Source organism: Pteropus medius, unplaced genomic scaffold, assembly GCF_902729225.1.
Source record: "Pteropus medius unplaced genomic scaffold, Ma_sr-lr_union100, whole genome shotgun sequence".
NCBI classification, from domain to species: domain Eukaryota; kingdom Metazoa; phylum Chordata; class Mammalia; order Chiroptera; family Pteropodidae; genus Pteropus; species Pteropus medius.
The window spans coordinates 8963789-8987774 of NW_024355990.1; the positions used below are offsets into that span (position 1 = coordinate 8963789).

Below are 23986 nucleotides of genomic sequence, written 5' to 3' on the forward strand. Positions count from 1 at the left end.
TCAAGTTCTGCATTCAGAGTCCGTAGGTAGCAAAACTGTGAGCCCGAACAGATGAGGGCTCAGCAGCAGTGCGGGTCATGGTGCAACCTGCCCTGCCCTGCAAGCCGCATCGGTCAGCGGATCTAACGGTGCAGAAGGTGATCTTGGAAGGATGAGTGGGCCACCTGTGGATGTCAGCCAGCCTCCTCTTCTCAGCCACTCCAGTGCTGGCACAGTGGACGCATGAATGGAATGGTTCAGGTGGCAGGAATGGAAGCTGTATGTGGGTCGAGCAGAATGGGCTCCCTCTTACCTATTCCCCAGCCATTGCCATTGCTGAGTGTCCAACCAATCAACGGCAGAGATAGATACAATCCCTACAGCATCTTCGAGGATATCGGCCAGCCCGTTGGTGGAAGGTTGATTATCACAGACTACTTCCGCTCTGGAGGGGAAGAGGAGACAGCAATCCATGCTTACTGCAATTCATGCTTGCCCGCTCCCAGTACGGGTTTGCTGTCTCTGCCGGTAACGCCTCTGCAAGCACACTATCCCAGGACATAAGAATGCCTGACCTACCAGAATGGTGTCCCACAGAACACTGTCACAGACCAAGGGGCTGATTTATATCAAAGGAGGTGCAACAATGAGTGTATGACCAAGGAATCCACTAGTGAGACCACAAACATAATAGCTGAAAAACAGCCAGCTTAACTGAATGGTGGAACAGCCTGTCAAAGGCTCAGTTAGGGCACCAGCATGAGAACCGCCTTGCTCCATGCCCCACCTCTGAAACTGCTGCAAGCAAACTGTTTCCTTTCGGTGGTCAGTGGTGTCAAGGTCTGGGCCCTGGGTGTGTTCATTGTTACTGTGGTGTCACTTCTTCTTGGCCCTGTCACCAATCAGAGGTAGGAAATACATGAATGTGTGTATCATACACGTACACACGAATATACATACATAAAAATACACACATGCATACGTCTGCCCACGAACATACATATACACAAAGGAATAAAGAATACAGAAGAGCATATTTTAGAAATCACGAATTCACACCAATATGGCCAATTCCATCTATCCGCACAGGATTCTTTTTGCCTTCTCTCATTTGCTCAATCCTACAGTACATCTGAAAGAGTGTCAAGGCTGTTTTTGCGGACGTGGTTCCATAGTGTCGTGGTTAGCACATCTGCTTTACATACAGAAATCCTGGGTTCGCGCCCTAGTGTAGCCATGGTCCATGGTCTACAGCCATGCCACCCTGAACAACCCCGATGTCCGATCTTGGAAGCTAAGCAGCGTCGGGCCTGGTTAGTACTTGGATGGGAGACCATCTAGGAAGACCAGGTGCTATAGGCATAAATAAGAAATTTTTTTTAAAAAAAGGTTGTTTTCGCCATCCCACAGTATGTTTCTCATTTTAAGAGAGATGAAATCTTGCCCCAATGCTCCCTAGTAGAATCGCACTCCTGTCTTATTTGCCAACAAAGTATCACATACCAATGCCAGAACCAATCTCCTGGGACCGTCACGATTTGCTTAGACCAGGCATCCTCCCACCACCTCCATCCCTGGGGCTGGGGTCAGGGCCTCCCCTCAAGTACACGGTCACATGGAGGAGGGTGAGATACCCAAAGAGAACAGAGTTTCTCATAGGAAGAAGGAAGGGGAGCGTGGAGCATGCATATCGGGAAAGCAACCAGCTATACCTGCTACGTTAATCTCCAATCCATTGTGTAGACTGAGCAACATAAATCCTCTGAAATTACACGTAAAATTTTCTTTGAGTGTGCACATACATAATTTTCTGGGGGGAGGATCCTTGGTCATCATCATTTCTCAAAGGGCTCAGCGACCTGGGAAAATTTAGAACTGTTTTCGTTTTAAACTAGCACAGTCCTAAATCTTAAATTTACAGAGCATGAGAGGTTTCTAGGAACTTAAACCCTCATTCAGAAAATGCAAGCATTTCCCCAATCTCATTTATGACACTTCTGCTCCTAGGGCAGAGTAATGAAAACTGCATGGCATTTATCAAAGTACAAACGTTTGTCTCAATTTGAGTCCTCCTTGAGCTTGTTCCTAGAGACTGACTTTTCAGACTTCTGGAGCAATTAAGGGGCTCTAAGTCCTTGGAGAATGAGACGTGCTGCCTTTAAACTCTCAATCTTCTAAAGAAAAATGGAACTGAGCAGGAGTCCCCAAAGGAATAAAGAATACAGAAGTGCAAACTGTCATAAAGCAGAAGAAAATCCATGGCTTAGAGGCCAAAGAGCAAATGTCACAGCAGCTTGTCAGTTTCAATGTGTTCTCAGGACTTTATCCCGTTGGCCCCAAATGCTGAGTTCAGAGTCCCAGAGATATTAACACCATCTGGGACAGCTGCAGTAACAGAGATCAACATGCCCAGTGCTTTAACCTGCTAGGGCTCCTTGACAGTGCTACTTATCCATCTGAAAAGGCTGAATACAAAGGCGTCTCCTGCAGGCATTATGCCAGGTCGGGATGGGGGAGGGGGCAAGAAAAAGCATATGCCCTTGGGTGTGGCTCTTGAATTTGTGCCAAGCAGACAACTGCTGTGCAGACCGAGATGAAATCACGGCATCTAGACTGCACTTAGCCACCTCGGTCACAGGGTAACCCTATAAAATGAGCTCCCCAGATGGGACACTTTTGAGAGTGGAAGAGGGCAGTGTTCACGATTAAACCAAGACGAGAGGTGTGAAGAGGGTCAGTCCCAGCAAACCAGGTAGATGGCCCCCGACTCAGTGAGGACCTCACAATACTCTCCTCTGGTCTCTTGTCATTCCTCCGACACTCGGCACGTGACTTACGCGGTGTTAAACATCACAGAGAATATGAAAAACATAATTACAATAAAATAGCATACCATAACCTACCATAACCCACCATTCCTGGGAGTCCTTGCCCAGAAGGTGCCTTCTCTCTTCGCTCTAACATTACTCTGACGGTCTTGAGTCCTTTTGGTAGCCTTGAAATCAGAATTAACTGACGTTGCCTCTGAGCTAATGCCTAATGGACCTTTTGCATGCTTTGGTTTTTAAATCTTTGATCCAGAATATACCCAAGTGACTCACTGGACTATTTTGGTCTTGGGAATTAAGCCGCATTCAGAAAGCCTTGCTGTAAGCACGCGTACCAGGGTAGACAGAGGCCCTCCAAAGAAACCGCTGGAACATCTGCCTGAGGCTGGGGAGTCAAACAGATCTGATGGGGTACCCTTTGAAAACCTCCTGAGCCCGGATCATATTTTCACATTTGAAGTCATCTCCCAAACTTCTAGGTCAATCATCATTCGTAGACATTAACCTCCATTCTTTAGTCCTCTTGGCTAAAAAGCATTTCAAATCTAGGGCCCCTGGCTTCTTGCTCTCTTTATCACTAGCCAAAATAAAAAATTAAAATAAATTTTAAAAACTGTCTTACACTGATGCTTAAAGAATACAAAGGCATCTCTCCTGCAGCCACTATGCCAGGTAGGGAGGGGGAGGGGGCATTAAAAAGCATGTGCCTTTGGGTGTGGATCTTAAATTTTTGCCAATAATAATAAGAATTTTTGCCAGTAATAATAAATCACTCTTAAAAACAAATACCATAAATTTCCTGAATTCAAAATAGAAAATATTTATTATAAAATTTAGAAAAAACATTTTTAAAGGTATAAAGAAGAACACTGAAATTATCCAAATTTCAACCACCCTGGCGAAACCATTGTTAATATTTTGGTGGACAACAGCGTAGTCATTTTTGTACATATATCTATAACTACATATACTGACCCAGATACAGGATTTTCTCATAAAATGAAGACCATATTCAATTTTTTAAAAATGCTTTCACCCCTTAGCATTTTATTGAGAATATATTTTGCAGGCCTCGATCTGATTTTTGTAAGCTTCTTGTCTCAGTCGCAAAAGGTTCCATTCGAAGCACTACGAATCCTGATTGTGAAGATGTATATTTATTCCTAATTGTTAAGTGGCCAATTGTTTAGCTAGCATGCCTTAGTAGTGCCTGTGAAACGTGTTGGACTCTTTGAAAAGAACAAACTGAGGAACAATATGCTAGGTCACTCTGCTTTACAGAATTTGGAATCCCTCCACTTAGAACAACCCAAGTCTTCTGAAATGGAAACAGAGATCAAAATCAGAGTTGTATCAGACTACCTTTCTCTAAAGGCTGATCAGAGGACAGAAGGACACGCTCTGGGGGAGGAGATGTGCCAGATAGTACAGCTTTTGGAGAAACGATTTTAAAATCATACAAAGTAATTTAAACATTGTCACGCTTTCTACTATGGGCTTTGCACTGTGCTAAGTAATAGTGACGCAAAGATGACTAAGACATAATCTTTTCTTTGAAGAGTTTTACAGCCTACAGGGTGATCTAGATTCCAAGCTGATGCTTGGAATGTTTGAGCCTGCTGAGATCCGGCTATGGAGAGTGGAGAGTGGGCAAAATGAAACTCTAACAAGTCAATGAAGAGCATAATAACAGTTCGCGGACACAGAATAGATTTATTTTTTCTATCCTCCTTTGATGTTGTTTGATACATGTTCAGTCGATTTACCGACCATGATACTGTTGAAGTCAACAAGGCACAGTGTTAGGCGCTGTGGATACGAAAATGAAAGGGACTTGCCTCTGCCCTCAACAAACTCACATTTTGGTAGAGATTACAGATATGCAGCAAATAATTATATCGGGGCTAACAGAAGTGTAAACGGGGAGCTCTGAGAGAACACGGGCAGCTAAACGACCTGGGTGAGGGTGTCTCAAGGCTGATTCCCAGAGAAGTGGACACTGGAGGTGAGGGCGGGAAAGGGTTAAGAAAATTAGCAGAGGCAAGGCATTCCGGTAAAGAAAATTAGTTAACACAAAGTCAAAAGCAAAGAGGTGTGGTATGTCCAGAAGGCTATAAGGAACATGGGAGACTACAGTGTAAAATCCTAAGCAGACAGTGTCAGGAAATGAAAACAGATAAGCAGGTAGAGCCATTGAAGAGTCTGAAGCAAGAGACAGGTATGGTCACAGTTCTGTTTTAGGTGGTGATCCTGCTTCATACTTCACTGTAAGAAATGGAAAGTATGAGATAGGACCTCACCCATCTCCCATCACAGTGTCACAAAGCATCCATATCTTCTTCCCTTCTATACGAAGGTAGGCATGTCCCTCCCATCAAAGGCCAATTCCTCCACTGGATCCAGCCACTCTCATCCTAGGAAGGACTCCAGGTATCCCCTCCCTGACGATACTCCCTAGGATCACCATCACACGTGCTTTATTCCTATCAATAAACAACTATGCTCTTGTATCTGCCACAAAAAGTGCTTTATTTCATTCCACACCACCCCCCAAGTCATAATTCCAGTTCTTTAAAGAGTTGTCTACACACTATGTTGTATCTGTGTACTAACTTCTTTCATTGCTCAACCCACTACGATGTGGCTTTCCTTTGCCATCATATTCCTGGAAGAGTTCTTATCAAGGTTACCAACCACCTCTGTGAATACTTTTCTCATTTTACTGGACCTCGAGGTAGGCAGAATAATGCCCACTCTCCAAAGATGTCCACGCCCTAATCCCCAGAACCTGTGACTATGTTACCTTATAGGGCAAAAGGAACTTTGCAGATGTGCTTAAGGTTAAAGACCTTGGATGGGGAGATTGCTTGGCCTGTATGGGTGGACCCAATCTAATCACATGAGTCCTGAAAAATAGAAGAGGAAGACAGAGGGTCAAAATATTCTTCATCTCAACAGATGATCCCCTTCATCCAACTGTTCAGACTAGCCATCCTTAATCTTCTCCCATTCTTCTGTCCCTATGTCTAATCCAACAGGACATCCCGTTGATTTTATCTCCAAAAGTTATTCCAAATCTGCCCACCTTTCTCCATCTTTCTTGTTAACACCTTAGTCTACAGAGCATCATCTCTTACCTGGGCTTCTGCAACAACTTCCTACCTGGTCTCCACACTTTCTCTTTCATCCTCCTCTGACCCATGCTCCACAACAAGAGTGATGGTGACATGTAAAATGGATAAAACGGCTCCTGTGCTTAGAATTCCTCAACGGCTTCCCACTGAACTTGGAGCAAAATGGATTCCTTACTCCAAGGCCCCGTGTAATATGATTCCTGCCCATTTTTTTGATCCCACCTTAAATCACTCTCTTTCGGTGACTCTGTATATTAATCATTCTCTCCTAGTTTTTAGTGCTTTGAGCCCACCAAACTTTTTCACATCTCAGAGTCTGCACAAACCATCTTTTCTGCCAAGAACATGTATTGCCCGGCATCCTTCGATTCTAGCTCCTTCTCATCCTTTAGATCTCAGCTTAAATGTCATCATCTAGGAAGGCCCTGCTCACCTACAATATGCAAAGATGTCCACCCTTTTATTCTCCATCTCAAATCCTTGTTTGCTTCCTTTTGATGCAGTACAATTTATAAACACGTTAATTCTTTGCCTGTGTACATGGCCTTGCTGGTCTTCAGCACCAGAAAATAAGCGAAAGCAGAAACAGTGATTAGGTCACTGTTTTGCCCCCAACCTTGAAAAGACAGTGACTGACCCATAAATGGTTCTGAAATTATACTCCTTTAGTCATTCTGGTGGCAGACAGAGGGCGGATCAAGATGGGGCACAGGACTGGAGGCAGAAAAACGGATCGAGAGGTTATTGCAGAAGTCAAAAGGAGAGAAGAGGGGGGCCTGGAATGATCCATCATAGTAAAGATAGAGAGGAAGAAAACGATTCCATTGAAAAGTCTTCCCAGGAGGAATGGTAGGCTCCAACTAAGAACGAGAGCACAAGGGAAGCAAACAGGGGAGATGGGGAGGGGGAAAGTTGGGTTGGAGTAGACTGAGGTTGAGGGACCATCCAGGTAAAGAAATCCAGCAAACTGTCCATTTAAATCGAAAGCTTCACAGAAAGGACAAGACAGGCAATCAAGGTCTGAGAGTTATGGTTATCTACACATATGTGCATATTAACTTTTTTATAGTATAATATTTCCTGCGAGTTCCCAGTTTTCTCATCAAAAACCATTCGTGTCTAAATCCACGGTTTAACAGTCGACCTGGCGGTAGTGAAAATGGAAAGGGACTCAGCCCAGAGCCTCCCTCCAGAAGAATCAACACACAATGAAAGGAAACTCAGCACAATGGCATCTGAGAGCTCCATACAAGCCCTTCCCTCCCACCTCTTCCCCCTCAACCATCTTAAACCTTCCTCGCTGCAGATGGTCCAGTTCCTAACAAACATCACCCACGAGCACCAAGTGCCTGTGTTATCCGACGAATCAGTCTTGAGCGTTAGATACAACACCAGCTCAGGCTTTCTCCCTGAGAAGTATGAAAACACAGATTCTAACACTTTCTAGTCTTTTCCTATATATGTTCATCGTATGTGGTAACTCTTCCTTTATCTCATCCCATATTCCTTGCCTTATCAAGACCCCTTTATCCCCGCCTGGTGTTCAGATAGAAGGAAATATTTGTCTGAGTGACACTCAGCTTCAAGTAAAGAAAGCACTGACCAGGACAGAATGGGATCCAGTAAGGTAACTAGTTGGTGAGTTGTTACTGATTCTTATTGTAATCCGTGTAAATATTAGGATGCGCTTTTCTGCTTTATTAGCATTACCTTAAACAGATTCCATAGCAGAATTAACCTCAACAGATGGTGTGTGAAAAGTTCACTTATTAATTTGTTATTTAAAACTCTTAATATGTTTTTACACATACACAATATTCCAATAGGGAGTTTCCTACAATGGCCCACGAAATGCCCATTTAATTAATAACACAAGCGAATCACCTTCGGAGCTGCAACGAGGCCGTAGGTGAGTGGAAGTCATCTCCCCATTTACAGATGAGGAAACCGAGCCTGTTACAGGTCATATTATTAGTCCTATCAGTAACACTTTAAACTTCTGCACCAAGTATAACCTGTTTCTATGAGCAAATGTAGGGCACAGGGACATAAAGAAAGTGACTCTGTACTCGGGGTGGTTAAGAACTTATATATGCAAGAACTTTACTCGAGGCCATCAAACTAAGGAATGGGTAGAATGGGGACTTGGAGCTAACGTTTCTTTAAACTGCTAGTCCAGAGAACTCACTGGAAGAAACCACCTTTGTCATGACCCTCGGGGAAAAAGTCGAGGGCTCCATACGAATCCAGCAGCACTCAATGGCACACTGCGTTCCAGACTGCATGTTCTGGAAACCACAGAGACCAGCCGAGCCTTTCTTCTCTGCTGGAAGGTGCTCGCCACACCCATCAGCTGACCAGAGTCCACCTTCGGGTTTGAGGAGAGGCTGACCCGCTCCCTGAGGCCTGAGGCAGAGGCCGGAAGTCCTCTCGAGCAGGTGCTCTCCTTGCTACAGTCAAAGCTGCCTGTCATGGACTCTATGTGCCCAGGGCTGTGAGAGAAAGCAGGAAGGCCTGGGAAGGAAACTCCAGCGTTATGTGTGCACATTACAATCCCAAATGTGCGTTTTATTCCAAATGCAAACTGAAAAGCTCACTAATTTCACTTTCCTTTCCAAATTGCCTCCTTTCAAGTTTTTACATATAAACTCTGACTAAAACTGACATCGTTATTTTCTGCAAAGGAATGCAATCTGACTGCCAACCATGGAGGAAAAGTTAGGAAAAGTGGTACACAGCTGTTGCCGGGGGTGTTTTTGTTGGTTTTTTTTTGTTTGTTTGTTTGGTTTGGTTTTTGAAATGTTGATTGACGATTAAAATATCAAAATGGAATCTTGCTGGCCTGGGCTCCTTCCTGACTACTATTAAGCTGATGAAAGTGGTGACAGTTTCTTTTCCTCTCTCTATCAGAGCTAGATTTGGGAGGAGGATGCAGAGGCCTCAGATGACCTCCACTGGGCAAGGGGCGCTTTGGGGATGCTAAATCGCAGCTCCCTGAGGGGGCTCTGGGGATAGCCCCGGAGGGAAGTGGAGCCCCGCAGCTTTCTCAGCAGCCTGCTTTCTCAAACCAGCTCTCCCCAGAACAAAACCGACCCTGTCAGGCACCATAAACAGTCAGAAAAACAGGCCTCCAGACAAAGCCAGGCTATTCAGCCGCCTGGAGCTCTCTTCCACCCTCAGGCTCACTGACCCAACAACTCATGCAGAATTGGCTATAAAAATTAGAAGAAAGAAATGCCTGTGGAAGGAGCACGAAATGAAGACAAGGGGAAGTCATTCCCTCCCTTCTTTCTGATTCATGGCGACCACGTTGCTGGTTGGGCCAGCAACACAAGAGTATAGGTGAGCAGTTTAGAAACCATGCCCCACACGGACCAGTAGGGACAAGAAGGGCTTTGTGACCCAGAGAGGAAAAGATCAAGGCAAATCACGACAGCTTTCTTCCAATCATTTCCAGAGCCGTCGCATAGAAAGGGAAGCAGATTTGTTCTGAGTTACTCCTAGAGGCAAAGGAATAAGCTGTGTCACTAACAAAGGACTTCTTTACACCTAGCTGGAAAAGAGAGTGAACATTTTAAACCTGTACTGTCACTGGGTTGTGCCATCACATTACTAGCTGATCCTTAAATTTCTATTTCTAACTGTCTTGTCTCCTCTCGTTCTCCAGCACGTCCCCTGACGAAACAGGCTGGAGTCTTCAGAAAACGACAGAAATTCCAGAGCGAGCTAAGCCTGCCAGCAAGGACCAGACGAGAGAGCCAAGTGCCCAGCTATGAAACCTGTTTGTCCCAGCAGGATCCAAGATGGCACCAGAAACCCCTTGCCACGTGACCTTCGGATGAGCTTTCCTTCGCCAGCACGCTGAGTGAAAATCACGCTTAGGGGTAGACGCTCAACATTAAAGTGAGACATGCTCTGTAAGACCAGGCATAAGCCAAGCACGTTTAGAAACCACACATGCCACTCTCCCCTCCCCCTGTACTTTTGAGAACTCTCCACCCTTTTCTCAGAAATCTCCGCCGCTGAGCCTGCCTGCTTCCCACAATCCTTCAAGAGTCTCCTAATGTCTTCAAGTCGGGGAGAAGGGTATCTGTAGAGTGTGCGCTCGACCTTCTCCATTCTCTGATGAAAGAATAAAGTTTCTGCTTCGCTTTACTGAATACCGTCTAGTTCTACTAGTGCGTGACACTGGGCAAAAGGATCTTATTTTGGAGTCCCAAACCCATAAGGATCGGTGACAGTACCACACAGGTTTTCCTCCTACCTCTCATATTAATTATTCTTTTACCCTCCCCATCAAAAGTTGACCTGCACCTAAGATTCTGTCTTTGGCCTCTTCTCTCCCGGTGCCTCTCACCTGTGGCACTGCCAAGGTTTCTATGACTCTGGATGACTTTTCCGTACCAAACCCCAGTCTATCAAGTCTTAGCTAGAAGCTACACTGGTCTACTTACTGTCTCCCACCTTTCAGGACTGCGCTTCTCCACAGTCCTCTGAGCTGTCACAGACGCATGGTCACGCTACTTCCCATCTTAAAAGCTAGACTTGTGCTCTCCTCCTTCCCCAGCCTCCTCGGTCAATACCGGCCCAGGACGCCTCACCTGCACGAGGTCACCTCCTGGTCCTGCTCATGCAACTGCAGTGCCTGAAATCCCTCTGCCTCCGCCCTCCAAGTGCTGCTCACCTTCCAAGACTCAGCTCAAGCAAGATCCATCCTATTATGTCTCCTCCACCTGCTTTCCGATCACCCCATCTCCATCGCTCCCTCCCAGGCCTGTTGTACCCTCAGCCTCTCTGTGTGCTTAGTATATTGTTTTATTTATTCGATGGTAATACTGCCCCTTGCTAAACTTTTAGCATCTTAAAGGCAAGGGGACATATTTGTTTCATTCCTCTACCCCAGAGCCTAATGTACTACATGGAATGTATTTGCCGAGTATATAAAAAAGACAAAGACAGGAGGGAGGAAATAAAGGCAAGAGGAATGAAAGATGGAAGGAAGAAAGGGAAGGAGAGAAAAAGGAGGGTTTTTTTGTTTGGGGTTTTTTTTGGGGGGGGGAATATTCTGTATTTGGTGCATTCTTAATCTATTTCCTTTCAACAGATTAAAATACTTCCTCTTTCACTGGATTTTAAAGATTTAGTTTACGGGTTCTCTAAGAGAAGATAATGACTTATTTAGCTACTCAAAATCTGAGCGCATCCTATAAAACAAGAAAAGATTCTAGTCAGAATCAACTACAAAACAATAAACATCGCAAGAATAATACAGGCAATTATCTGAAGAAATTTGGTAATTAAATTAATTAGGAATTAAAATAACTAGCTTAATGCTAAAAGAAAATTTGCAGTAAGCCTGAATCTGTAAAACATGTTTTTTAAGTATAAAAACCTTCAGCGATTGACTCCTTTCCTACCCTGGGGGTTGGCAAGCAAAGGGAGCGTAAGGTCCAATTTCTCCCTGGCTTAGAGGCTGACATTCAGCTCAACTTTGCACACCAGCGAAGCAGGTTAGAACCATAATACATAATTTTTATATACTTGCCAACCTCTCAAAAGCCCTCAAAAAAGGTAGACGCAAAGGAAAATAGAGAAGTGCCCAGTGACTTCTGCAAGAAGAGATTTGGTGGCAAGGTGCGGGCAGAGGGCAGACGGTAGACACTAAGAGATGGGTGGGCACCAAGAAAACGCAGAAAACAGACAGTGGCAACACACTAGGACCCTGAAAGAGGTGACACACGCAGAGAAGGGGCACAGTCACAGGAAAAGGCAACCGATGGAAACAAAAGCTTCTTGCTTTCTTTTTCTGAAACTCGGAGACCCTGCACATTTTTAAATGCAAGGTAAAGAAATATTCCAATAATGGGATGCAAGCCAGGTGGAAGTCTGGGGCAGCAGAAGGATGACCAGCACTACTGACAGCAACTGGGAAACTCAAGAGAGTTGGTGCCGATTGTGAGGATGGGCTTCTTAAGTCCAAAGTTCAGGGGAAATCAGAGACAACTCTGAAGTTAAGATTTGCCCTGGGATGTGGTTCTCAGACTTCAGGGTGATATTTGTTTAAAAGGCAGTGGCCCTATCCTGGGATTCTGATTCAGCAGGTTCAGGGCAGTTCCTACGCATATGCGATTTAGGGAGGGAGGGAGGGAGGAAAGCAGGAAGAGGAAAGAAAGGAGGGAGGAAAGAAGGAAGGAAAAGGAAAGGAGAGAGGGAGAAAGGGTAAGGAAGGAAGGGAGGGATGGCGGAAGGGAGGAAAAGAAGGAAAGAAGGGAAGGAGTCAATTTTTTTAGAAGCAGCCCCTGCATTCCATGGTGATTGTGTTAGAGGTAACAACGGGACCATAATTTGATACCAGCCTGGAGTGGTACTTCTCAAACTTGAACGACGTACAAATGGATCTTCTGGGGTCTGATCATTTTCTGCAGTTGGTGGCTGTCCTGTGCATTGTATCATGTTTAATAGCCTATCTGGCCTCTACCTTCTAGATGCTGGTAGCAAACCTCACCTATTGTGACAACCAAAAATGTCCTTAGACGTCGCCTGAGACGCTCTAGGAAGTAACACTTCTCCCAGTTTGAGACTCACTGAGCTAGAGGAGCATTCAAAAGGCAAAAGAAGGCAATTTTGACATTTCAATGATAAAGCCTTCTGAATTTCCATATTGTAGTAATCCGAGTATGACACACCTTTTCACTTTCGTCATTTTCTAATTCAATCACTCTAAATTTTAGAAACTATCGACAAGATTCTATTCTATATAAGAAAAGGAAAAGGCATGGGAAAGGAGAAAAATATCATCTAAAAATGTAAATAAAAAATGGGAGAATTAAGTGTTTGAGAGAAGACAGAAGGTAAAGGACTCGGAACTACTAGTGTTTTATAACGGTGACACTTCATCACTTCTCTGCTGAAGAGTATGCATAGCGCAGTGGGATTATAGGAGGGATGGTAATACTCGTCTAATATTCCATTTGTTCCCCCATATTTCCCAGCCCTCCTTGCAGGTAGATCGACCAATAGGATCAGTTCCGGCCAGTGAAATATGTCACTTCCAGTCCGAGGCCGCAAGCTCAAGAGCTATTCTCCCATCTCCCTCTCTCCCTTGCCACGGAGGCTGAGAAGGCCAGGTGTTCCCAATGGTGCCACTACATGATGGCGGAGCCTGTATTAGGCTGGGTCACTGAGTCCCTGCCGATTCATTCGGGACATGTAGCACGAGCAAGGAATAACATTTCTCTTGTGTTAAGCCACTGAGATTTGGCGGGCAGGGAATTGTTACCTAGCCTAACCTGACAGAGTGAGAATAATCACCCCACTCCAATGAAAGGACGGCTGAAGTCCTCAGAATTCATAACCCAGCTTCTCTTCATCAAGTTGCTGTTTGCCGAACTACGTTAAAATTTGTATCCATGAACCAGATATGGAATTTAGAAGCCACACTCCCCCACAATAGAGGAATACTGAACTGACCAAAAAAATGACAAAATAATGTTTTATTCCAATCCAATCAGAATTCCATGCCTATACACAAGAGGAGTTTCGATGACGGAATTTGTCTGTCATCCAGCGGCGACACAGGAATATAAAAAAAGAACAAACAACGATAATAACATAAGTAGCTACTATCTGTTAGGGCCTTTGATGTGCCCAGAACTATATTATTTGCTTTATTTAGTCATCTCATTTAGTAATTATTACAGCAATTTTACAAATTAGATATTGAGGCAAACAGACGGCTGCCCACTCAATTTGCTAACAAAATCACCGTATTGTTCAGAAAACAGGCGGCACTGTGGGCAGGGATGGTGGACGCCTCCAGAGATGAAACATAATTGATTAGTCTGTCTGACACCACCCGCCCCACCCCGATCTAACAATGGTTTATACATTTTCTCAGGGTTAAGAAAAGAAAAAGAATATGGACCAAAAAAACACATGTGGCCCGCAAAGTCCAGAATATTCACAATCAGACTCTTTACAGAAAGTTTGCTAACGCCTAGTGTCTGCCAATCACAGCAAACCCTTTGGCTAGTCTGGGTTTGAAGGGTGAACAAGTTACATAGCTTTTGGCTCCAGGTTTGGAACCTGAGAGAAAGTCTGCTGGGAGCTCCTGGAAAGCTTTTCCTTCCTGATTAAAATAAAAATAATAAGACTCGGGGGAGAAATGCCCCCTTCTCTTTCTGCCTTTTGATGTTGTCACGTTATGCCATGATATTTAGGGCTATAGTAGCCATCCTGTGACCAGGAATAAAAAGTGAGGTATCAGAAAGCACAAATGCCATCCAAAGCCAGGGCGTGGGTAAATTACTGAATTAACCAACCCAGGAACAGCGGTACCTCCCCAGGTATCTTTGCCAAGGCGGTAATAAACCCCTATTCTTGCGACTACATTGCCTCGGTCTTCAGTTACTTACAGTGGACGAAATCCTACTGACTTTCCCTCGCCCCTCAGTGAAAGAAGCAACTGTCACATCTCTGGTATAACGGAGCCTGGAAACATTTCAGAACATTGTAGGCCACTTCCCACGCCACCCCCCCAAAACCATGATTGTCTTTAGTGCTCAGGAAAGAAAGCACGAAATCTTTGAAATTCAGCCTTGAACATTAAATGCTTGAGCAATGCCAGTGTCACAAGGTTAGAATCTTTCATTTTTAAAATGGAAAAAAAAAAAAAAAGGGCAATGTTTGTGAACAAAATACTTTTGGGTCCCTTCAAAATTTCCCTACCCACAAAACATTACTATCCGTGCCCACATCTCCAGCTTCTAATTAATTTCAACATATCTCTATAAAAGTTCCTCGAATTTATCTTTTGAATTGCCCTGTCTCCCTACATTAAACAAAAATCACCTTGAGCCAGGTCCATTAGTTTCTCTTTAAGAAATATCATCAAATAGATACGTGCCCATGACAAGGTTGGAAGGTAATTCCCTCTGGTCACAGTCAGAACATCTGTCCTGATCGTTTACTCAGCTAAGACCGGCTTCTGCGGATAATGACTTAATCACTAGAACCTGGAAGCTTTCACCGAACTCGAAGGCTGTCACCGGAGTCGTTGATGGAGAAAGCGCTTCTGGCTAGAAATTACAGACGTCGGCCAGTCACAATAGCTTCCTGATATTTCTTTGATCGCCTCTACCAAGCCACAACAAAGAGTTTCTACTGTGTCACTGGGAAATAAGTTTGTCTGAATATAGCCCTTAAAATCTGTAGCCTATTTTCGTAGTTATAACCTGCAGGCCATAACAGTTACCTACAGATTAAATTTCCCTCTTTCTTTCAGCATCTAAAACTACAGTTGAGGACAGTTTTTTGTTTTTTGTTTTTCTTTAAATCTAAAGCGGTGGTTCTTAACCTTGGCTGCACACTGAAATCCTCAGGGAGCTTTAAACTATAATGATGCCTGGGCCCATCCCTGGAGTTCCCAGCACAGGCTGGGCACTGCTAAGCAAAAGTTCTCCAGGTAATCCTAATACACACACAGGGCTGAGAACCACGGCCCCAAAGTCAACAGCAAACAGGTGAAAAGGTAATTAAAGAGCTACACCCAAGAGAAAAATCACCAAATTGCTTTTACAAAGGGCTAAGAGAAGGGACTAGAAGAGGTTCCTCCTGCTCCATGCTTAACGCTTCCAAATATAACAGGAAATCGATTATCATCAAGCAATAAGCAACTCAGATGTATGTGTGAGTGTATCCACTGCAAATTATTTAAAGAAGAAAAGTGACCAGGAGAAAGAGACCAAAATAAAGGAAAAGAAGATGAATGTGTTTAGATCCCTTCGTCATAAACTTTACACGATACTTACGCCTCCATATCCACGCCTTCCTTAAAACGGCACATCAATCTCATTTTTTTTAAGTGCACCCAGCTTCTCCAGACTAGTCCAGGGGTGGCAAACTCCTGCCTGTGGGCCACACTGGGCCCGCCACCTGCTTTGGTAAATAAAGTTTTATTGGAATGACGCATACTCACTCATTTACGCGTTATCTGCCTGCTTTCACACAGCTATAGCAGAGGTGTCAAAGATACCACATGGCCCACAAAACTTAAAATATTTACTATCTTGCCCTTTACAGAAAGTTTTCAGACCACCTCTCTGTCCATAATCGAGTATTCTAGTACCAGGAGTTAATATATCTCCCCTTTACCCTCTTCCCATTATGCCCATCCTAGAAATAAATCTGTATTCTGCTCCAGCTAAACACCTCTGCTTGGCCTGAGGGCATTCACATTGTCTTCTGGAGTCTCCAGCCCGCTTGGTGTTGGTCCCTCAGCTCTGGGGAACCACAGAACACAGAACACCTGGCTGAGGTCATCACTCTGTGCAATAACTAACTTTCAGTCAAAAACAAAAACAAAAAACAAAAAACAGCACGAAAGCCCTCACCAACTTGCTATACTTGAATACACTCATGTTTAAGAAGGTAGGATATTTTACATAGTGCTTGTCCACAACCTAAGCTCGAACTTCCCTAATCAACTTCTGGTTTTGCCTAATTAAATTTAATTTTCTTCATTTGCTATACTTTACTAAAACCTAAGCAACACATTTTAAAATTATCCCCTACGTTCCATTTCTCTGCAAAACTTCTACTGTGGTAGCAAAAAAAACAAAACACAACAAAAGAAACAGAGGCTACTGTAAGAGCCCCCTTATTGTTTTTTGCTTTCGCCTCTGTGGCTTTAATTACAGAACGAAGTTCTAATTTACTGTAATCTCTTGGATGAGAGACAGAAGGGAAAGCCATAAGAATCTACTGCTACCTAGAATTAAAATTTTCATAGGAGACAGGCTGGGCTTTAGAGACACCGTGATATGTATTTGCTTATGAGATGAAAGTTCTTCTCTGTCCATCAGGAAAGTACTGTCTCCACTTTACCCACCTGGTACTGAATTATGGTCTCAGTACCCAGATTCCCAGGGCAGGAACAGGAAGGCATCTCACGCTTCCTCTCCTTTACTCCGACTATCATTCCTTTACTCCTAATCCATATCGGCCTCGGCGCTGCTGACATTCCGGGCTTGAAAAATTCTTTATTGGGGGCAGGTGGGGGCGCCACCTGTAAGACATAGGGTGATTGGCAGCATCTCTGACGTCTACTCAGTAGGTGCCAGTAGCACACACAGACACACAACGTCTCTCAGATGTGACAACCAAAACTGTTTCCAGACACGGGGGGCAGCTCCTGCCTTGGGCTGAGGACCACAGCATCGGGGAGAGTTAGTGCCCCGACTCCTCCTTCCCACATCTCCATCCCTACTGCCTCCATCCCACAGCCGCTGCTTCACTTCCGGCCTTCATCATCTCACCTGGACTTCTATAATATGCTCCCAACCCTTCTCTTTGCCTCCCACCTCCCACGGAGCTCACACATGCTCCAAACTGCCACCAGAGTGACCTGGATGCTGGGATGCAACACCCTGGGTCGCCTCCAGGCCTGAGGCACTCCCTCCCTGACTTGCTGAGCCTTCTCCCGGAAATGCCGCGTCACCCTGGTCTGTACCCCACCACAGGGCCAGACGTCGTCCAGTGACTGCAGGTATCTTAAGGTCTGGCCCCTGTGCCTCTGGGGGCGACCACCCCCAGTGGACCGTTCCACCTCCAAAGCATCCCCGTGAGACCAGCCTTACAGCTATTTCGTCGTTCAAGTCTTCCTTCTTCCCAGCGGTGTTTTGTTCACTCTGCTTCAAATGCTCGTCCTAAGAACGCTCCCCAGAATATCCCTTCCTGGGTCTGCTTCCTCAGGCACAGGACCAAAGACACAGTGATCTTTCTAAATTACAAATCCGATCACATCGCTCCCCTGCCAGCCATCCTACACACTGACTCCACATCGCCTACACGAAGGGACCCTAAAGAAGAATAATCAGGCTGGCATACAAGGGCATCACAATCAGTAGAGAGCTGGTAAAGTTCCTCTTGGAAGGAAGAAAAAAAAAAAGCCCTGATATGTAGTATTTGCTAATTTCCACAGTGTAAATATTTCCACCACTATCAATTTCAAGCTACCAACAGTTTAACAATCAGCCTGCAAAATTACTGGCAATTTAATAAATGGCTTCCATGAGGCAGACCCAAGCCAGCTCCAGCATGCGGCTGATAATCCCTGCCCATTAGCTACTGCTGATTCTCATTGTTCTCCTTCACGCATACTTCATTTCAGCCATGGCAGACCCTGGGAATTCTCAGACCACCAGGATGCTCTGAGGTTCTGTGCCCTTATTCATGTTGTTTTCTCTGTCTAGAATATCCTTCCTTTCCTTGTCTGACTCATACAGACCTACTCAACGTTCTAGATTCAGCTCAAATAAAATCTCTTCCCTAAAAATTTTCAAGATTCACCCCTGCCCATCCCATTTCACACAAAGATGAAATAGAACCCTCTTGCTTTTGTGTCTACAAATACCAAAATAGTTTCCTATCATAGTATTCCTATTATATTTTGTGTGTGTGTGTTTACAAAACTGTACAGTCTAGGCTATAATTGCTCTGAGAGTAGGGTTTTATTTAGATTTTTCTGGAAAAGAAGATGCTCACAAAATATGTTTTTTGAATAAACTAAAAAAACTGGCCTCCCTTTCTAGCCCAACTTTATCGTGAAATGCAGCTCTTAAAAACAAAAATGTCTCAAGGAAAAAATACTCTTATTGCCCCAAATTTGAACAAAGGGTTTGATCTCTGGTTCCCCGCCTAGAACGTTGCTGCTAGGCAAAGCATGGATGAAGGCTGGGCCAGAGCGTGACCTCTAAACCTTCCTCCCAAACCCTAGAGTCTTGGAACAGATTAGAAAAGCACTGGAAACAAGAACATTCCACCTGCAGGCCCAAGAAAATGGGCGGGCAGACCCACTGCTTACCTCCTGGAGAGTCCAAGCCCACGCTGACCTTTCAAATGCTACTGCTGCCTCAGATGCAGAGCCAGCCCGGTGCGTCCTGTGCGGCAGATTTATATCAAGCTACACATAGTACCTACAACTGGAAACTACTGTATCTTTAACACAAGGATAGAAATGTCAACCAACCACTCAGAGGATTATGAGGAATAAAAGTCAGCCTTACTCATAAGTCATAAACAAAAATGTACATCCCTCTCCAAAAAAAAAAAAATCCACAAAAATCAAAGAATAATAATAGTAAACTCGTATATCACCTACTTGCTGTATACCAGGTCTGTCCTAAAGGCTTTACATATATTAATTACATGTGTATAGTTTATATACCATAATCTTATAGACGTTATTATATATAATAGTATATGTTACATATTATGCAATAACATATAAAATAACCTGCATATAATGTAATGTAACATAAATACATAATATATTGTTATTTTATATTCGATATGTTTTACATATATAAGTAACATATATTACATAACAGAATCGTCACTTCAGCCCTTTGTCCTGGCTACCTAGTATTATCTCCATTTTACAGATTAAGAAACAAAGATGTTACGTAATTTGCCTGAGGCTAATTAAGGGAAGAGGCAGGATTTGAACCCAGGCAGCCTGGCTCCAAAATCCACCCTTTAAATCATGCTAAGAGAAAGAGAAAACCAAGCTCCTTTATGACTTTCGACATTATCATCAAAGGCCCAGTGATGCCCCTTTCAAAGCCTGTAACCTGGGAACACCGACCTTCGCCCCAGGCCTTGGCATAGCGCGCAAGGCCGATCACCTGCAACAGCTCCACGCGGCCAGCCCTGCAACACCTACTAGCACCTGCTAGTCAATGGAGCCTTTCTTTTAGCAAATTCACCATGTGGAAAAGCCACAAACATCCAGGACAGAAGAAACAAAAGGCAGAAAAAGGAAAGGAAGGGACCGCCACAGCCAGCATTGAAAACAAACGCTCTGGGCAATGACGAAAAGTGCCAAGATAAGGCAGCAAACCAAGAGGACATCCGGCCCTGCAAACAGCCTGTTCTCTGACCAGAAGGAAGGAGCCTCTCGTTACCTGGGGAGGACTGAAGGAGGACGACGACACGGGCTGAGAGTGGAGATCGGGCTGAGGAGAAAAGCAGAAGAAGATGCACTGGGGAACAGAAAGAGTCTTGGCTGGAGGTGGCCGATATTGGGAGTGGGGCCAGGACTGTGACTCTGACTGCTGCAAAGCAGCAGGACAGCAAGGAGACACCCAAGACGCACCCAGAGTGGCCTGGAACAGAAGGACCCCCCACCTTAGCCACCTCTCGTAGGAGTGCTCCAACCACCGCAGGCCAGCAAGACGGTCGTGTTTCTTAAATAAAAAGTCAGACTACATTTAAGGAGCAAGAAGAAGAGACAATGCCTTTTAGAGTCTCAGGAAAAACAGTGTTAATTTGGGCCTCAGAACTGAGAGGACTAAACTTATGTTGTCGGTGAAAAAAAATAATACCCTGAGAATATTTCCCTACGGAGAGAGATAACCGAGCCATGGCTTGATTTTATGGTGAGGGGAGCTGCCCTGCGGCACGTCGATTAGAAACAGCAAGGCCAACCGGAGGTGCGATGCGACAATACTTAGGTGAGTTTGTCATGGCTTCGAGACGGAACTGGCATTTAAACATGTCTCCCTGTTCCAGTCCTAGGCTGACTAACTTATTTCCCTTCATCCGCACCCTAAGAGTCACGAGGTCCTCCTTCTGCTGTGTTCCGGAGGCAGTCTCTCAGTTTCGGGTTGAAAGGGCCCTGTCTGCCAACTGACCTCAACAGTCTGGCAGGTCCCTGGACTCGGCCCAGTCGCCTCTCTAGCAAGTAAGTGTCGTCCCCAGCCTGGGTCCCTGCGAAGGATCCGTGTCCCTTGCCTCCTGCTCCCTCCTGTTATACCTTTCTTAACTGACTTCTCTGGTCGGCCAGTGCTCTCTCGCCCTTCTGAACATTCTCCGTAGCCCCAGATGGAATCATTGCCCAAATTCTTCCTCTCTTCAGCAACCCCCTCTTCCAATCCCTACCTGGTCACTCAGCGGCCTTCTGTGCAATCGTCAAATTCCATTTCCCCAACCTGCCTTTACCGATGACTCTCACGTGCGTAGGGAACAAAGATTACGATAAAATGTGAAGTTATATGAATCACCCACATCAGCAAACCGGCAAAGGCACCAAATTCAATGACTACTTCGCAGAACCGCACAATTCAGTATCTTCTCAAAGAATCATTCCAAAGTCTAGTCTTTCTGTTTCCAAGCACCCATTCCCCAAAAAACTCAAAACGCAGCCATTGTTGTAAAGGGTGGCGGAGGCATCAATGTGTGGTGAGCACTGAAAAGGCAGAGGCAGGGGACAAGAAGCATCTAGGCTGAGTGGCTCCGAGCACCCGTCATCTGCATTCCCCACCCCGCAAAACTTAGGGACGCTCCAGAGCCACAAGCTCCATGACCTCAAAGAAAAATCACGCAACCTCGCTGAGCTTTGGATTTCATCACCTGCAAAAGACAGAAAACACCTACTAGCAGATTAGTAGGGAAGGAGTGAGGAGCTGACGCCTATGGGCGATCTGACACACAGGAGAAACTATAAACTGGTGGAGAAACTGAGGTACGGAAAGTTAGCTTGGCTCGGCTGGTCCTGCCATGACTGATTTAGCCCATGTAACACTATTCTTGATCCAGCAATTCAATCTCTAAGCACTTAGTATCGTTTAGGTCCCCTGTGCGTCACTCAAAAAAAACTTGTTGACTAATGTAAACCCAAGCTGCATCCCTGTGCTGGGTCCTCGTTCTCTAGGAGAACGAGAGAGTTCTGACGCTCAACAGTAACCTGTCAGTTACTGGCTCGGTTATATAAACTTGATATTCTTAGGCAAAGCGATAGATCCACTCTCGCCTGCCCCCACCCCAGTTTCCATTAATGAACAGAAGACACTAAAGAATGCAAACTGATCTAACATTAAAGGGAGGCAGCAGCTGGTAAGACAACATGTTACATTCCCAAAATACCTTTGTTGCCGGGTAAAAAACAAACATTTTTTTCTTGCTTAAACTCTTAACTCCTTAGGTGTGTGTGTACCTATTTGATTTCGTGTGCAACGGGACATACATGTTTTAGTGAATGGCAATAAATGTGAACTAAAGCTAGGGTTGATGCATTTGAAACTGAACTTGATAGTATAAATATCCCAAAATAAGACAGACCTTCACAAGGTTTACTTTCTCAAGTGGGAGTATAGAAATGTAACATAGCCTTCATCCAAATAACCACCCATGAGTAATAGAGCTACTGTGTATGTCCTACCAACCCAACTGTTATGCATAAATCCAGGGTTCTTTTAACACTTCTTAACAATACTCAGCCATTTACAGACACTTCATTTGTTACCCAAAGAAAAGGGAATTCTTACAGGAAAATATGCACGGCATGGTGAGAATACTGAAAAAGAAATGGAAAGCCTGGGTCCCAGCCTCTGGTCCACTACCAGGTAGTTATATAACCCCCAAACAAGCTACTTCATTGAAACACGCAACAATCTTCTCTAAATTCTTAATATGGAAACAAAAAACAAAAAAAACCTTTTACCTCTGATCTTTATCTATGATTCTGAAAATCGTTCACAAATCGAGGCAATGCGCCTTCATTTAAAATTTCACTTTTGTTACACGAACTAGAATTAGCTCCTGACAGACGTAGCTAAGGCTGAGCCAGCCCTTTTGCTTTTGAGGTCAGTAAGTAATCTAAGACTTGAGAGTTTTCTCTCCACTGCTTAACTTCCCCGAGTTGAGTTTCCTTCCTCTATCTGAGTTGGTAAAATCTTTTCCTGGTGCAAATGCACTTTGGATTTCCCATAAGTCTCCAGCTAAAGAAAACTGGTGGCATGCGTACAATGGCCAGCTTAGAGACTGCAGCGGACATTTGGCCTCTGAGTCCCCTTCCTATGTTTGGACAGTCCTCCATCTCACGAAGCAGAGTCTGCCACCCATGACAGAAGCTAAAAGTGCCGAATGCCCACCTTCCCAGGATCCTTTGCACTAAAGGAATGGGCCCAGGGCAATCACTGTAGACTTGGGATCAGTCTCTAGTGGCGCAAACAGGCAGGGACAGCCCAGGGCCCATTTCAGCACCTGACGCTAGTTGTGGCAGCTCCATCCAGGTGGGGAAGCTTTATGGGCAGCAGTTCTGATGACGACCACATCTCGGGTCTGGTCGTGGTGGTACAAGCTTCAAGCTGCCTGTCTGTGCCCACTGGGGGTAGCAGTGGTGTCTGCCCCAGCCCCTTTCTGCGTGTATCTGGCGGCTTTGTTCCAGCTCTGTTGCCTCTGATTCTAGTTCTCTGGCCCTCTGGCAGCTTTTATGAGCTACCCCAAATTCTTTCAATGGATTCCTCTCCTTCCAAGATTGGCAGGAATTAATTCCTATACCTTTTGACAGCAAACTCTCATTGACACAGAAATCATCTTAAAGCTAAGATGATTTTAAGATCATCTTAAAGACCAGGAGAGCACCCTGCTCCACCCAGAAACTTTCAAATGAGGTGCCACTAAACCTCATGACCCTATTCGACCTCTCCAGTCACAGTGTACATCACACAGCAAGCAGAGGGACAGAAAAGGCTAAAAAAAGCCTGAGAGTAACGAAACTGTAGTTCGATGGTACAGAAAGATTTAGAAGGTAGATTACTTAACAATGTTTTAGGATCAACTTTATTCAGGCATCTCATATGGAAGTAGAATGAGGTACTAAAGGAAGAGTACAGGCTTTCTAATCACACACAAAAAGTCTGAATTTTTGTTACTCCATCGCCTTCTCGCCGCCAGTGCCCTAAGGACAGTGCACCCCAGACCTAACGCGGTGGTACCACAAACTTACACAGCTCGGAGGACATGCATGTCCGGGCCTCCTTCACTTTTCCTACACTCTTCACTCTGACTACAATGTGTTCTCATGGCTGGTAAACTCTTATTTATCCTTCAAAACCCAGCTCAAATGTCATTTCCATCGTGAAGCTTTCCTAATGCTCCCTACATTAATCATTTCTGCCTCTGTGTTGTTGGAACCTCTACTGCGTCCATTATACTGCCTTTTTAAAAAATTCTATCAGTCATTTCCCCACCCCACCCCCACTC

At 44.7% G+C, this 23986-nt stretch overlaps 1 protein-coding gene and 1 pseudogene across 1 annotated transcript in view; one reads left to right on the forward strand and one right to left on the reverse strand.

The window, feature by feature from the left end:
- Window positions 1-23986, reverse strand: part of MAP2K6 (mitogen-activated protein kinase kinase 6) — a 109432-nt gene that overhangs the window by 63734 nt on the left and 21712 nt on the right. The gene's annotated exons all lie outside the window — the stretch shown is intronic.
- On the forward strand, window positions 1226-1341 carry LOC120600462 (uncharacterized; annotated as a pseudogene).